Source organism: Schistocerca americana, chromosome 6 (assembly GCF_021461395.2).
Source record: "Schistocerca americana isolate TAMUIC-IGC-003095 chromosome 6, iqSchAmer2.1, whole genome shotgun sequence".
NCBI classification, from domain to species: Eukaryota; Metazoa; Arthropoda; class Insecta; order Orthoptera; family Acrididae; genus Schistocerca; species Schistocerca americana.
Window position 1 is genome coordinate 524,321,078 of NC_060124.1, and position 15,180 is coordinate 524,336,257.

Consider the following 15,180-nt stretch of genomic DNA (forward strand, 5'->3'; position numbering starts at 1 on the left):
AAGGATGTCCAGCAGGCGTTTCAGTAGGACACGTTCCAGTACCTTTCCCAGCGTCGGTAGTAAACTTATGGGTCTGTAGCTGTCAGGGTGTGAGAGATCCTTGCCCGGTTTTGGTATTGGCACTATTCTGGCAATCTTCCATGGCTCTGGGAAGTATCCAGTCCTGAGGCAGCTGTTCACTATCCGGGTGAGAAGCACAACAGGCTTTCTCGAGAGGTGTTTCAATTCCGTATTGCCGATTCTATCTGCTCCAGGTGAGGTGTGTTTGCTATACTTGATAATCCTCCGAATTTCCTCCGGCGTTGTCAGCCGGGCATAGTGTTAGTCGGGGCGTCCCGAATAGCTTCCCATTCCGCCGCTGTGGCCTCCTCTGCACGGTGGAGTGCATCATCTCCATCCTCCGTGGGGGGCGTAGTCATCTGTTGTTGGTATGTATCCGCATACAGCTCCGCCTGCGCCAGTGAGTCGTACAAGAGGTCATGGGGTCCTCGAATTGCCCTTTTGGGGGGCTGTTGCTGTCTGAGACTTTTAACTATTCGCCATTCATCTTTGGTGCGTAATAGAAAGTTGTCCATTTTGAGTTCCCATGTGTGTTGCTTCCAGTCCTGAACCTTCCGCCGGAGTTCTCGGGTTAGTCTGTGAGTTTCCCGTCTATCGTCCGGATGACGGTAACGGACCCATCGTTTCCGACAGCAATTGCGCCTTGTCTTAAGCTCCTGCAGTGGTGGTGGAAACTCGTCATAATTGACTTCCGATTGCAGGTGCTCCGTGAGTGCTCGTCGTTTCGCACTGGTAATCTTCTTCGTGAGTACTGCGACTGCCACATCAATCGCTTCTCTGATAGTAACAGCCTGGGTTGGTCGCACATTGTTGTTGAGGTACGCTTGGAACTGCTGCCAGTCGTAAGTTCTTGTTGTCGGCAGTGGGAGTTGCAAAGTAGCCCTCTCTATGAGTCCTAACACCGGTCTGTGGTCCGACGAAAGATCGTCCAGCGTCCGCAGATGGAGATTCGGGTTGACGTTCTTGATTATGGCGATGTCTAGAACATTAGCGTCTTGTGTCTGGACGTAAGGTATCCTCGTCGGTTCCCGTGGTCCATGGACGGAAACATGTAAATTCTCAGCCAGTGCAAACAACATATGTCCTTTTGGGTTAGTCTTACGGGAATTCCAGGCAACATGTTTACTATTAAGATCCCCTCCAAGGAGGATCTTGTCGTAACCCTCTGTAACGGAGTAAAGATCTTCTGGGTGGAGAGGCTTCTTTGGGCTAAGGTAAGCCGCAATACAGGTAATGTTTCCGAGCGTCGTGTGGATTGTTACGCCGTGGCCTCCAAAGTCTGGAGTTGAGGTAAACGTACTTGGTGGTGACGAATACATTTTTTGATCAGAACTGCGGTCCCTCCACCCCGTTGGTCCCGTCTGTCCGTCCGGTAGATGTGCATGTTCCTCAAGCGCACGTCGGTTGACTCGTGGAGATGTGTTTCGGAGACAAATGCTACGTCTATCTTGTGGCGATGTAAGAAGTCCGTGAATTCTATTTTCTTCGGTTTCAGGCCGTTGGCATTCCAAATGCAGAAGTTAAGATTCCTCGCGTGATGCCGTCTATCCATTTAGGGTGTTTGAAAAGCTGTCAGTACGCTTTCTACAAGCGAGAGGATGGACGTCAGCTTCTGCTGGAGGGCGGTGAGTAGTTGAAGAATATCTGTTAACGCTGGTGTAAAGGTGGTCGACCAGGCAGATGACGTCTCCGCTGGTGTTGGAGTCGGCGGATGGGCATGTAGTGCTTCGGAGTACGTGCGCTGTTGTCTTGTCTGCCGCAGAGTCACTCTGGGTGCCGGTTGTGGTTGAGAGGCGATTGTTTCCACAGGGAGACGTGCCGCTTGTTGTTGGATGGCCGGAATCGCTGCCATGGCCGAGTTCTTAAAAATTATAGGCCGTTGTGGGGTCGACTTCTTTGGTGTCCTTCTAGTATATTTCCGTAGGAGTTCTTGAAATTTGGGGCAGCCACGGAAGGTCGCTGGATGTTCTTGTTCACAATTGGCGCACTTTGGGGGCGCCGTCCTAGAATGGGTACAATTTGATGTTTTATGGGATCCACCGCAGCGGACGCAGCGTGCTGGCATGCTGCAGTAGTTCGCTGTATGCTCGAAACGTTGGCAATGTCGGCACTGGACTGGTCCTTCTTTACTATTATAGGTTTCGATTATCACTCGTGTGTAGAGCAGGTATTTGACATCATATATCTTGTCACTGTCTTTTCCGGATGGGAGGGTGACTCGGTACACAGGTTGCGGTATCAATTGTTTCGTCTTCTCGTCGCGTTCCTTAAATTGGTAGACTTGTAGCACTTTGAAGCCTTTTTCCTTGAGGGCATAGTAAAGTTGTTCTTCGGTAACTTCCGCCGGAAGGCGATTGACAACTACTTTCAGTTCCCTGTCGTCTGGTGCTTGATGTGTAAAATAGGAGAAGTTGTGGTTCGTGAAGAATTTTATTGCACGCCTTTGGTCTTCGAAGGACTCAAAGTGGTATTTGATGCGGTCCTTTTGGTATATAGCTTTAAGGTTGCCCTCTAGAAGTCCGTTGAGCGTTTCATTGAGGTAAACGTAATCCTTTGTGTAATAAATTGTGACTGGGGGCACTTTGCGAAGCACATTCTTGTCTCTGTCCACGGCTTCTGCGGCATTAGAAGTTTGTCCCTGCGGCTTGTTGGTGGTTGATGGAGGCGCAGCTCGAGGTGTCAGTGGGGCGAATCGGTTCGTTGTGGGGATGGTCTCCGTTCGTCTCTTAGCCGGGTTGGGTAAGTCCTTGGCTAATGCGTTGCTTCTGCGCCGTTTGTTGTGTACGAGCGTAAAGTCCCCCTCTGCGTGTAGGGAGTCGTTGTCGTTGTCTGCTGGAAAGGCCGCTGCCATCTCCGCGTCGTCGACCGTTTGGTGGGAGTGCTGTGATTCGACATCTGAGTCCACAGATGGAGATGCCAGACAGGTGTCGTTATCCTGCTCTTGCGTTTCCCGTGAATAGCGGATAAGGCGTTGTATGTCCTTCAGCGTTTCTTTGTCCTCCTCCCGACATACACTCCTGGAAATGGAAAAAAGAACACATTGACACCGGTGTGTTAGACCCACCATACTTGCTCCGGACACTGCGAGAGGGCTGTACAAGCAATGATCACACGCACGGCACAGCGGACACACCAGGAACCGCGGTGTTGGCCGTCGAATGGCGCTAGCTGCGCAGCTTTTGTGCACCGCCGCCGTCAGTGTCAGCCAGTTTGCCGTGGCATACGGAGCTCCATCGCAGTCTTTAACACTGGTAGCATGCCGCGACAGCGTGGACGTGAACCGTATGTGCAGTTGACGGACTTTGAGCGAGGGCGTATAGTGGGCATGCGGGAGGCCAGGTGGACGTACCGCCGAATTGCTCAACACGTGGGGCGTGAGGTCTCCACAGTACATCGATGTTGTCGCCAGTGGTCGGCGGAAGGTGCACGTGCCCGTCGACCTGGGACCGGACCGCAGCGACGCACGGATGCACGCCCAGACCGTAGGATCCTACGCAGTGCCGTAGGGGACCGCACCGCCACTTCCCAGCAAATTAGGGACACTGTTGCTCCTGGGGTATCGGCGAGGACCATTCGCAACCGTCTCCATGAAGCTGGGCTATGGTCCCGCACACCGTTAGGCCGTCTTCCGCTCACGCCCAACATCGTGCAGCCCGCCTCCAGTGGTGTCGCGACAGGCGTGAATGGAGGGACGAATGGAGACGTGTCGTCTTCAGCGATGAGAGTCGCTTCTGCCTTGGTGCCAATGATGGTCGTATGCGTGTTTGGCGTCGTGCAGGTGAGCGCCACAATCAGGACTGCATACGACCGAGGCACACAGGGCCAACACCCGGCATCATGGTGTGGGGAGCGATCTCCTACACTGGCCGTACACCACTGGTGATCGTCGAGGCGACACTGAATAGTGACGGTACATCCAAACCGTCATCGAACCCATCGTTCTACCATTCCTAGACCGGCAAGGGAACTTGCTGTTCCAACAGGACAATGCACGTCCGCATGTATCCCGTGCCACCCAACGTGCTCTAGAAGGTGTAAGTCAACTACCCTGGCCAGCAAGATCTCCGGATCTGTCCCCCATTGAGCATGTTTGGGACTGGATGAAGCGTCGTCTCACGCGGTCTGCACGTCCAGCACGAACGCTAGTCCAACTGAGGCACCAGGTGGAAATGGCATGGCAAGCCGTTCCACAGGACTACATCCAGCATCTCTACGATCGTCTCCATGGGAGAATAGTAGCCTGCATTGCTGCGAAAGGTGGATATACACTGTATTAGTGCCGACATTGTGCATGCTCTGTTGCCTGTGTCTATGTGCCTGTGGTTCTGTCGGTGTGATCATGTGATGTATCTGACCCCAGGAATGTGTCAATAAAGTTTCCCCTTCCTGGGACAATGAATTCACGGTGTTCTTATTTCAATTTCCAGGAGTGTATATCGAGCCTTCTGGCGTAGTCCTGGCGGTCGTCTTCATTGCTGCGTCCGTCGTGATGTGATGTTTGGCCGACGTCCGAATATGGTTTCGTCGTGTGGTGTGTAGTCTTCTGCGGTCGAATAGCGCCTGTCGATCGTCGTTCTATCCTGTCATGAACCGGTGCCGTAGCCTGGGTCGTCAACCTGGGATCCGTCCTGTGTGGAGCGGCCGCTGGAGCGTCCGGCGGGCCAGGCCCAACCGACCGACCAGCGGCCGACTCCAGCGCGTCCGAGGCGGCTGCCCCGGCCCCGCGCGCATCGTCCTCGCTCGTCGGCATCGCGAACTCGACTCGTCGACCCATTTGTCTCGAAACAACAGAATTCTTTTTTATACCATTAATCGATACATATACATAGAGATTTACAGGCACCGCGCAAGAACGGCAAAGATAAAGAATAATAGATTCTGTCGCTGCTATGCGATGGTTCATCTCTTTTACTTTACAATTGTTCGATAACTTTAGGCCATCAGGCGTTTACTATTGTGCGTATATTAATGTTTGTGAGGCGAAAATTACTAATATTACACTGCCTCCCATGAGGAGGGAAGGAATACCGAAGGTATTACTTTCATCCTCATGCCCATTGGAATACTTGTAATTTTCGGGTGTAACATACAGGTTATTAAAAGTTTCATTTCATATTCATTCTATAATAAAAGAATTAACGTTTCAATTTGTAATTAATGACGGTGGATCATTGTGAATTTGTTCTGTTTTTCTGTCAGTGTTTGCATGGATTCAGTCTTTTTTGATGATTCTTAAAATTAAGGCTATAAGTACACATATTTACAAAATTTATAAGGAAATAGAGTCACACTTCATTTTTCATCGTTGCAAAAGTAATTTGACTATCACAACTGGTACACAACTTTCTGTTTTGACTGTATTCATTACATTGTCATCGTCTTGTCGATTGATTGCCTTGTCCGTTGTCGCACTTAATTATACATTTATTTTCGTCGCACATACACTATTTATGATAGACTTGGATTGTAGAGCGGCCACTGGTGATGGCTTCGACAAGGAAGTCCATATCTTTCACTTTCAGGGCTCGAGTGTGGCTCTCCAAATTATTTCACATATGAAACAGATAAAATTATCATATATTAGAATAGCTTACAAAACTAATTTTATATACATATGGGATGGGATATAGGAGGATGGGATCCTTTGACGTATTTTCGCGTGCTTATTTTCATTCGTATCGTGACCTCTCGTTAAAGTTAACATTTCAACAGTGTTCAGAGGTGACCTTGTGACTTGTCTCTGTATACAATCAGTCATTATAATAATTACGTTAACTTCTCTATCTTAGAGTCTCTCGGAAGGTTTATGATACATACAAAATGTTTTCAGTACAGGGTGTGAATGTTTTTGCTACAGAATGTAGCGCACAGCAACTGTGTTGGCGGTTGAACGTTTACATTATTTCGTCACGTGGTGGCTGTCCGCCTCCACTGTTGCGAGCAATCTTGAAATTCAGTCTGTGCGCGCGCACGTGACCGGAGCTTTCTTGCAGAGCGTTGATTTCGCGCTTGAGGTGCCGTGCATCGCTTTTGTTCGGCGGATCGTGGCTTTGTGCTTTTTAGATTGCTGGAGGGAGCTTCTGCCACCGAAACTGCCTCACATCACTTCCTGTCCACTATCCAGTTAAGGATTTACAGGTATGTGGTAGCTACCACTGCAACTGCATGTGTGGAATGACACTGATTATTACGCACTGCACACATCAACGAATTTTTCACACATATGGTGCAGTAGAATACTGCCACTGAAAATCGTCGAACTTTAAAACTTCACTTGCACTGTGGTGAGCGTCTGCGTGAACGGTGCATTAAAAGAAATTCTCGCTTCATAACATCACACGGTGTTTACAAGTTGATTTACATACTAATATTTACAAGAGTTCATTTAAATCGAGAAATAATCTAATTGACCACTTTGAATCAAAACAATTGTTTCTTAATTAGTCTTTTTTTTTATTTATGCCTACGGCCTATTATAAGTCCTTTTTCTTTGACCAAATCCATTTCAATCTCCTTTACAAATTAATTTCATTCATAGTAATCTTTATCACGCTTGCTTATTCATTTTGTAGGCCCAATACATTTTTTTTTTTTTAGTGCTCGTCTTATTTAGTGACTTGTGAGGGGAGCTTCATTTATGTCAAAAGTTTTTCTCGTATGTGCTTGTCTTTAAAGAAAGTTAGAGGACAGATTTGAAAATAGCAATTCCGCCTCTGAATTTCGTGTAGAAATACAAACAGTCGAAAAAGAAAAGTGGGAAAAGCGGGCCTACTCGCGGATCGTCGACAGAATTTAAATTACTCCTCAACCAGGTCGAAAATTTAATTTACATTGCGCATTACAAAAGCAATATGCGCGTCGCGAACCTACTCATTTTTATATGTAGTGCCTCACTTCCTAAGCACACGTGCATCTTTACAAGTTGATCCTGAGGAGTGGATAGGATCAAGGATCTTAAAGGATTTGCACTTAGGAAAGGGATTCAATAATCACAGAGAAAACAATAAATATTGCAGTGCGCACTTAAAGTAAAATCTATCACTTCAAGCATGTATATCTAATATGTATCTTGCTGCAGCTTGCTGACTACTCTTTGCTCATTTCTTAGACTAAGTCAAGTTTATGCATTACACATTTGGGTATTAATTATCATTTGTATATATAAGCCTCTCACTAGAGTGTTGTTGTTTGCTGCTGTCGCGACCTGTGAAGCTTGGGCGAGATCCTTATTCTATTTGCTGCTAGCTTGTGAATTTGCAGTATCGCTAATGCTCAATAGTACCGTGAAGTTGCCATAATAAACCATGTTACTCATATGTTCTTTTACTCAGCTTGTTTATAGTCTGGACTCATCTTACTTTGCGTTATATAATAAACTTCCTTTTTATTCCATCACGCTTTTGCTTAAGGTTAACGTCAGGCCTTTTTTAGAACAATTGCACTGCGTTATCAATCTGTTCATGCTTAATCCTAGATATCTCTTTACTTCAAAGAGATGTTATTTCATCGCTGACACAGCACTGTGCTGGAACTTACAAGTTAAATCTACCGACTGTTTTGCGCCAACAGGTGGTGCCTTATTTACGTCACATTTGAAAATAGGGAATAACCTCATGGAATCGAATCTTTTCACACAACTTTCCTCTTTTGTCTGGACGTTTAAGTATTTTCTATTAAAACAGGTCATTAATTTGTCCTCGATTAAATTTCACTTACTAATACTAAGCACATATAATCATCATTTTCATATTACTATTTAGTAAGAGAAGTGCATTATTCGCTCCTTCCTGCTCATTCTCAAATTACTATTTAGCGAGAGAAGTGCATTATTCGCTCCTTCCTCTTTCCTCATTTTAGTACCTCGGGGCTAATTAATACCTCTTGAGTACATCATTTTTCTTACATACTAACTTATAACTAAAATTGAAAATCGCCTCTAGGACATGTCCTCCTGTTTACATAAAGATTATTCATGTAAATACTTGTCTACAACTTATTCTGTATTTTATTTTCCAGACACGTTGATTTGATACATAAGGTTTCCTTTTAGCACCGGTTAACGTCAGTAGTCAGTTCAGTTCAGTTCAGTTCTTGTTACTCATTGGTTAATCCTGATCTCCAATACCTTAGAATTTTCTTACAGCTTAAATTAACTTAATTCCTGGCGTTATAAAATTTTCTTAAATCATGATGGTGGAACAATCCTTTGATTTTATTCGTGGCAGGGTCAGATAACAAATAGCAACCAATGTGTGGTTTCCTCATTATCACAAAGGGACTTTCATAAATGTGTTGCCACTTACGATTCTTCTTTAACAACAGGGATGGTTTAAAGTGAGTCCTGGCTAATACCTTTTCTCCTTCTTTGAAATCTATAACTCTGTTTACCTTCTTATCAAATGCCTTTTTTCGGAGGTTAGCATACGTTGTCAGTGATATGAGAGCTTGCCTGATTTTTGCGTCTAGGTCCAATTCGTTGTCTTGTAACTTTGGAAGGGGGTCTATCCATTCATTCCTTTCTTTTGATCTTGACATTAACTCATGTGGCGTGAATCCGGTCGACAGATGAGGAAGGTGGTTTACAATCTGTTCGAAAGGTGTTACGAAGTCTACCCACTTAGATTGCTTATTCGGAATGTACGTCCTTATAAATCTGCTAAATTCTTTGAAGATTCTTTCTGTCGGATTCGATTGCAGTCGAAACAGGGATATCAAAATTTGTTTGATTCCATGGCGAGCAAGAAATGCACGCCACGGGCGAGATGTGAAATTTGAAGCATTATCAGACAAGATTGATTCTGGAACCCCGAATCGTGGGAAATAATCATTTTCAATGCGACGAGTTATTGGATTTGCACAAGAAGATTTTACTGCGTGCAGTCTTATGTGCTTAGAAAAATTGTCCAGGATTGCTACTAAGTATTTAGCGCCTCCCCTACCGGTGGGTAGTGGACCTGCCAAATCAATACTAAGAAGCTGGTTTGGCCTTTCAGCAATTATTGGATTTAGTGGGATTGAAGTGGAAATGTTTAATGATTTTGCCTTTGGACAGATAACACAGTTTCTCAATAATTTATGGATTCTCTGGTGTAGATTCGGAACATAACAGTAAGTCGAGATTTTCCTTTTACATTTTTCTGGTCCGTAGTGACCCCATGAAATGTGAGTACTACAGAAGATGTTCAATGAAATTTCGAGGGATGCAAACACACCACCTCTCAGATGACTCAGACGTCTTATGAAATAGCACTTGGTTATGAACTTTATAAAACTTGGACAACTTGTGGGCTGGATTTTCGTGAAGAATTTGTCTAACCTTTTTCCATTTTGGATCTGTATTTTGAAGAATCTGAATCTGCCTACATAACTGAAGAAAATACTTTCTGTGAATTGGATCTTTCATTAACAAAACTTTATAATTAGACATTTGTTCCACCAGTTCGCTGGTTTCTGGTAAGCCCTCAGATGAGCGAGAAAGTGCGTCTGCTATAACATTATCTTTACCTTTTATATATACAATGTCAAAGTCATATTCCTGCAGGAATAAGCACCATCGAGTAAGACAGCTTGCATGTAAGGAGGAATGATAAGGCTTGATGGTCTCAATAGACTTTAATTTTTCTTCCATAGATATAATAGTTAAATCGCCTAAAAGCCCATATTACGGCAAGTGCCCCCAACTCCGTAACCGAATAAGACTTCTCACACTCTGATAACACTCGACTCGCAAAGCTAATCACTTGGATTTGCTCGTGTCCATTTACTAATTGAATCTGAAAAAGACAAGCGCCGATACCCACAAAGGAAGCGTCTGCAGTAATACAAAATTCCTTATCCATCTGAGGATGATGGAGAATGTTACTGTTAACCAGACTTCTTTAATTTTCTTAAATCCGTCTTGGCATTCCGGCGTCCAATTCCAATGTGAATTCTTTTTTAAAAGGTTGTGAAGAGCGTGATTGTTCAATACCTGATTGGGAACAAAACGTCTGAAAAATGACGTAAGACCGATAAATCCTCTCAGTTGCCTTTTTGTAACAGGGGTTGGAAAGTTTTTTATAGCAGATAATTTTTTCGGGTCGGGTTTAATTCCTTCAGGGGTGATGATGTGTCCTAAAAATTTAATTTCACTTTTTACAAACTTGGATTTCTTAAGATTTGCTGTAACACCATACTCTCTGAATCGTTGAAATATCTTTTGCAGAAGGGCCACATGATCTTCCCAATTTTTCGATGCTACAAGAACGTCATCCACATAGACTGTTACCTCATCTAAAAGTTCAGGACCTAGTACATAGTCAAGGGCAGAAATAAAAATTTCGGAACTCACATTTACTCCAAACGCTACAACTTTGAAATGGTAAGATCTACCTGCAAATATAAACGCAGTGTACTACCTAGACTGCTGCGCAAGTTTTACTTGCCAGTAACTGCTTTTCAAATCAAGGGTGCTCAAATACTTAACTCCATGAAACTTCTGCAGATGCTCTTCAAGAGCCTCTGGTCTCGTTCTTATGGGTATTATAATTTTATTGATTAATCTTGCATCTAGAACTAGCCTTACGCTACCATCTGATTTTAGTACAGACAATAAAGGACTCGAATAAGGTGAATGAGATACTTCTATCACATTCCAGCGTAACATTTTCCTGATTCGCACTTGACAGCTTCGCGTCTGGCATATGGAATGGAATAGCTTGTTCTACAGTAGGTTGAATGGGGCAGGACATCCATTCGATATTCAAAGCCTTTTATTAGTCCAGGTTTCTTAGAAAATACTTGCGCGTAATCTGTTAACAAATTGTAAAGCTCATTCTTCTGTTGTTTGGATAATTCAGTGGGCTCGCTAGCTGTACAGTATAATTCACTCTGACCGGGAATTAGGTCTTTATACTCATCGTCATTAACTTTTTCAGGATCTGTCACGTCTTCTGTCTGACTGTACTGTTGCCTTTTAGTCCATGGCCGTACTGCTATTTGAAGCACCCCAAAGTTTGTCTTCACCTTACTTCTTAACAAATTTACAGTTACTTGTTGATGGCTCGCTACTAGAGTACAGATTCCACACTCGATGTCAATTTTAGCTTTCGTCTGCCTCAAGAATTCCATACTCAGGATACATGGCACTGATAGGTTTTTAACAATAAGAAAAATGCACGTTACTGAAATAGACTCTATCTGGATTTGAAGCTGAGTCTGAAGATTTACACGTTGTGTTAGTGGACCAATTGCTCCCGATACGGTGCAACCTTGAATTGGAAGTGATAAAACTTTGCATACAGAGGATATTTGCTTAAATAAACATAAAGATAAGACATATGTATTATCTCCTGTATCTACAATAGCTGTCACTGGTATGTTGGCAATTGATACTCTTATGGAAGCTTGAACTTGTTCGTCCCATACGTCATCATTGTCTTTCGTCTCAGTGTCTGCTACTAGATCATCCCGTAAGTTTGTCTCTTTGTCATACCTAATTGCTTTAATTTCGTGTGGACTAAGGGATAGGGTGCCCCCATTCAAACCTGCAGCATCCTCTAGGAGGCTCAAAGGTGCTGCTTTTAATTTTCCGCTCGGCGCTTGCTTTCCTCCTGATTTATATTTCTTAAAGTTTCTTCCGTCTGGAACTGGTGTTGGTTTTGTGGTACGAACTCGGTTGGAAATGGATCTTGTTGTCCTGGCGTATTCGCTTGCGCATAATAAATTTGCGTATTATGCGGGCGTTTAGGCTTCAGACTTCCCAAAGGTCCGTTCGCTTGTTGCGTGAAGTGTATATTTTGTGGCTGAAAGGTATTTTGCTGTGGCTTGTGTTGATTGTAACCGTTACTGAAAGGTGTACATTGGTCTCCACCTTGATTGTGCCATTTATTTCCTTTCCACTGATGATTTGAATCGTAAGACTGATCGTTTTGATAATTACCGTCGATCGGTTGCGTGTTTCCATATTGCTGGGGCTGTGTGTTATAATGTGCATTTTCGTACTGAGGTGGTGACGAATTATATATTGGATTGTATCTCTGGCCGTTATTGTACTTATTTTTGTATTTGCTGTTGGAGTACGTAGTGTGTTTATTTTTGAAACCGTTGTGGGGTTGGTACTGGCTGTCGCTGTGACGCGCTTTCGCTCCGCCACCATTGTTGCCTGCGTATTCTGTATTGTGCTGGCCGCCTGCACTGAAGTGGCCGTTGCCAACATCAACTCTAGCGTCCTCGTAAATCAGATCTAACGAGTCTCACACAGATAGGAAAGTGTCCGCATCGTCCTCAGACACGTTTACTAACTTTTCTCTGATCGCAATCGGTAGCTTAGTTTTTAGAATCATAATAACGTCTTTGGCGGTGATCGGCGAATCCCAGAATTTGATTTTCGCTAAATACTTTTCAAAATATCTTCTCAAACTACCGCGCTTTCTGTTAAACACTTCGGTGTTGTAAACCTCTTTTCTCAGGCGCTGCTGCACACCAGAACTCCAGAATTTAGCTAAAAACATCTGTTCAAACTCTTTGTAACTTTTAAAAGAGTCGACCATTTCGGTTCCCCATAAGGCAGCATCGCCTACGATAAATCCAGTAACGAATTGAATTCGCCGGCGGTCACTCCAGCTATTCGGGAAAATTCCTGAAAAATTTCAGAGGAACACTATAGGATGAATTTCTCTTTTCTGTGGGTGAACGGTCGGAAAAACACGATGTTTGATCACGCTTTCCTCCTGCATCAAACTGACAAAAGTGAGTGGGCTAGTACTCTGGTTAAATTGTGCTTCTATAGAACTATGAGTTTGATCGTTATAAAATGGTGAACGGTAATGTACCTGCTGTTGTTCATTACATCGTGGTGAATTATTCCACTCTCCTGACACGGGAGGTGGGGAATTTTCAACTTGACATTTTAGTGTACGAACTTCATCAACTATCTGTTGACGCCATTCACGTAAATCTTGAGCTAACGTTCGTCTTATCTGGCCTAATTCTGACATCACCGTGTCTCCTGTTTTTCCAGGGGCTGCCAATATTTCAAAGGTCACGTTTTTGACCGTTTCCCTGAGTTCGTTCTTGACCTTGTTTTCTATGAATCCGTCTTTGTTTTTAATCCACTCTTGGTAGTGGTCGGACAATGCTTCAGCATGTGCCTTAACAGTATTCTTTATTTGATCCTCTACATTAAGATTCTCAATCTGTTTGGAAAGATCATCAACAACATTCTCGATCGCGTCTACTGCGGTTTTAACTCCTTTGACCTCACCAGAGATTGCAGTATAATCTTCTTTTAAGGTCGCAGCTTGTTTTTGATATTCTATCACTTTTGAATTTATCTCTCCCTTGGCTGCTTCGATTTTTTCATCTAACCGTTTTGAAATATCCTCTATTTTTTACTCTACTTGTGTGTCGATTTCTAGCCTCATGGTCGTGATCTGACTACTGATTTGGCTTTGGACATTACCCAACAGGGTATTTAAATCAGCTGTTATGTCTGCCTTTAGTTCGGCCTTTACCGAATTTAACCGTGTATTTAGGTCATTTATCTCCGTTTGCAGATCTGTTTTTACTGAATTTATTTCTGTTTTTACTGAATTTATGTCTGCTCTTACAGAATTGCACAGATTTGTAAGGACCTGATTTTTATTATGCCGTCTTTCGGCCTTCTCTTTTTCTTCGCGGGCCTTTTCATCTAATTTTTCCTGCTTTTCACGTTCCTGTCTTTGCGCTTCTCTCTGTCTTTGACTTTCGAACTTGCGTCCCATTATTGCTTCGATCATTGCGGCCAAGTCATTTTTATCAAAAGCTGGAATAGTTTGCACACTAAGACCAGCTTCTAAAATTTCGGTCGAGGCTGCTTCTGCCTCCGCTCGTGTATCTATCGCACGTGATCGTAATGGATAGTGAGGTCCATTCGCATCACTGCTGTCGTCTGCTTTTGTTTGTGTCTGCTGTTTACCGTCAGCCATGTACATGAATTATTTGTCAAACGTCAAAATGCTACAGATATTGTTTGTCACTGCCGTCAGTCGTTTGTCTGTGACGTAGTGCTATGGCTTACTGGGACCTAAGGTAAAATTTTAACTCTGGATAACAACTGACGTTCATGTACGCCAAGAAGACAAGATGGGTCCTACTAATTACAAACAAATGAAATATCACACGTTTTACCAGTTTTGAGCATAATTATCCGCCATATCGTAATTTTTTTTATGCACTGACAACAATGGTACACTTTCACTGAATTTAACTACATAAGAATGGACTATGAACAAATTGAAATAAAGCTGTTTCAAGGCAAGAAAAGACAGCAAGGAAAGATGCAACATCACTACGAAAGCTTGGCTACTGCGTATAAAAATTTCACTTACTATGGCTGTCTTGATAGTGATACGGCTGGATACTCGCGTTTTTTGTTAATTTCATCAATCGTTCTTCGGGATTAATTAAAAGGTTTTCCCACTTCTCTTTCTCGGTTGAATTGCATCCACATGAAAAAATGAAACAATTATTAGAACAAGCACTGAAAAATTTTTAAACACATACATGAAATGATTTTTGATCAAGTCCCTGTTCGGGCGCCAAGTGTAGCGTTGCTCTTGGGGGACGAAAATAAAAAGAACTGTTACTTTTTTTTAATGTCGAAAAAGTGAATATTTTGGTGGGCCACTTGGCAACAGAATCAGGGATTTATTACGCTATTATAATAACATACGTTGACCATTAAATACCTGAATAAGAGCAGCATATTGATATATATATATTTGAGATAGTTCGGAAGAAACATCATTTCTGTGCATTTTTATACTCGGGCAGTCATACCCGGATCAACACTAAGGGACCAGAAGATTTATAGACTTTAAAAGAAATGCAACACTACACAAAAAAGTTGGTTCAGAAATAATAGGAAAACGATAATGTTCCTTCTGCCTCATGCTGCGTTCGGCCCATCAGCGTGATCGTAATTTCTGATGATGAAGTAACACAAACAATAATTATCATTCACTTAAATAAGAAGATGGAATCATCAAGGTTAATTTACGAAAATAAGCACACTTATCTTTAACACACTTTTTTTTAATGCTACGTACCTTTTCATATTAAATTACAATAGATGACCATTGTGGTTAAATACTTTATACA

The 15,180-nt window shown here is 43.2% G+C and overlaps 1 long non-coding RNA gene across 1 annotated transcript in view; it reads right to left on the bottom strand.

The window, feature by feature from the left end:
- LOC124619888 overlaps nt 1-15,180 on the bottom strand; it is a 41,972-nt gene extending 26,792 nt beyond the window's left edge. The window contains exon 1 of the long non-coding RNA XR_006980159.1: nt 15,129-15,180. This is a non-coding gene — a long non-coding RNA (uncharacterized LOC124619888). The remainder of the gene's footprint in view (nt 1-15,128) is intronic.